Raw genomic sequence first — 2645 nt, 5'->3', positions numbered from 1 at the left:
TAGAAGTGTACTTATACAAAAATAAGCACGTAGTTTAAATTTATATCAATAAATATATAAATATATAACCTTAGATTTTGAATTTTATATAATTAGTATAAAATATATAATATATAACATAAATAATTATACGTTTTAAATTTTAAATATTTAGTATGAAATATATAATATATAACATAAATAATTATATACGTAGATTTTAAATATTTTATATACGTAGATTTTAAATTTTATATAATTAGTATAAAATATATAATATATCATAAATAAATTTACAATTTAAACTTTAAATATTTATAACATTCCTAAATGAATATGATTATATATATATATATATATATATATATATATATATATATATATATATATATATGCCTACATTAATGCTTACATAGTTAGAAGTACACTTTAAATATGTATCATATATAATATAAATATATACGTTTTAAATATATAAATATATAGTATACATATAAAAATATATTATCTAAACATATAATTAAATTTTAAAATTTTAATTATTAAATACATACATATACATTTTATATATTTCAATATGAGATATAAATTTATAAAATTACACATATAAAATAATAAAATAACCAAAACCATAAAATCTACACACTAATACTTTTTATACTCCATATATAATTAAATAATGCCAATCTTGTTATTATTCTACAAATACAGTTAAACATCTCTAATTGCATAAAAAATTTAATAATAATCATACTATTTTTATTTTATACCAAAATTAATTATTTATATTGTAAAGTTACTATACGATTATTTAAACCACATACCCATATTGAAGTATGCTGGAAATTATAGTGTATGCATATCCTCCAAATCTAACACGCACATGAAAAATGGCTCTTGGAACAGATCTTGGTTAGTCAATGCATTTGCCACTTCTCTCACATCTGTCTCCATAGTGTCATCAGCTTCATCATCATCTTTATTTGGACCAACAATCTTATAGTTGCCTTCAAACTCATCTTTGTTGTCACTGCTGTAATCTCTCCATTCGATATTCTGATCAGCTTCAGATTGTTGGAACTCAATGTATAACTCAATACACGACACTTGTTCTCGAGTTTGACAATAGATTGAAAACATCTCTCGCATACTCACTTCATCAGTGACATATTTCGTTTGGAAATGAACGAACCCACCAAACATTGATATAGGATGCCGATACAAAATATTCGATACCGTCTTTGATATATGCGGGTCTACTCTTTCACAAATAACCCTTTCCTCCATTTTGTTTAAAAATTATGCTTTCACTAATAGTTCATATGGACAAAAAAAAAAAGGAAGAAACTCAAAATGGTAAAGAACCAGAAAAAAAATGAGTGAAAGAAAATAAAATTTCTGCAAGTAGGCCGTTAGTGTGTGTATATATATATATATATATATATATATATATATATATATATATATATATATATATATATATATATATCTGAGTCTCAGATAGTAATTTTTCTATAATTAATTTTTTTTATTTGCAAAACTGACCGATCGATTTGGATTTTTAATTTTTATATTTTTTTATTACTAAAAATTGATCCACCAATTTGTTAAAAGTAAAAAAAAAATTGTTTACACACAATTCGAAAGCTCCGAATTGTGAGCTATCTAATTTCAATTTTCAGCAAACTAAATTCGGAGCCTCAGATTTCTTCTCCTCCCTAAATCGGTGCATCCGATTTGTTCTTCTGAATTAAAAAAAAAACCCACCTCCATATACTTTAGGAAAGTTATCCGGTATGCCGACATAAGTGTGGAATATGGTATTCATTGTACCATCAAGTAGGTTGTTTTAAATTTGTCCATTAGTGAAGGGCAGATAATCCAAAATAACCTCAAACATTCTATTAAAATTACATTAAGGACCAGCTGTGAAAGTAAAGTTGGAGTGGAGCTTCTTAATTAGCATAGCTAGCGTGAGTTCAGAAGCTTTGGGCCTCAGCCGGTTTAGAGAAAACCCATCTGATTGTTGTAATAAATAGTTTTGCAAGAGCGAAATCAGATCGAAGGTAAAATGGAGTGAGAGAGTGGATGTGGCGATCCAGTGTTGGGTTGTTCAGCTCCGAAGTAGTGCGTTCATTTTGTGTTGATTTCGGAATGACGTATTTCAAGGAAGACCAAGGTGGGATGCCAGTGAAGGATAAGGTCAGTAAGCTGTTGCCTATATGATGTTCAATGTGATTTAGATTTTGGTAAGATTTTGCCTATGCTCAGTGGGTATTTTGGGGGGAGGGGCACATGGGTTTGGAACAGTGTATGTCGATCCATTAAATTTTTGCTTAGAAATGTAGATGATGGTATGGGTTTGATGGTGTAGATGGATTTAACCGATAATGGAAGAATATAAATTTATATAGTAAATTTATTGCGTAGCCTAAGGGTGCTGTGATTGTGGAGAGTTTATTGGTATGGAATACCGAGTTATTTTGGGAGTTAGTTAAGCAAGGTACTTTGTGATGTGATTTTTGAGGAAGATGATTATTAGTGTAAGTATAGCATGTTTTACTTTGGAGTGTTGGTGGTGTCACATTCATGGTCTATCCATGTTCTTCCTTCCGGACGTAACTGATATTCTGTTTGCTCAATTTGCCACAGTATTGCTAAATGGT

The sequence above is a fragment of the Arachis hypogaea genome, chromosome 17, assembly GCF_003086295.3.
Source record: "Arachis hypogaea cultivar Tifrunner chromosome 17, arahy.Tifrunner.gnm2.J5K5, whole genome shotgun sequence".
Lineage (NCBI taxonomy): Eukaryota > Viridiplantae > Streptophyta > Magnoliopsida > Fabales > Fabaceae > Arachis > Arachis hypogaea.
Note: the sequence above shows the minus strand (reverse complement) of the source record.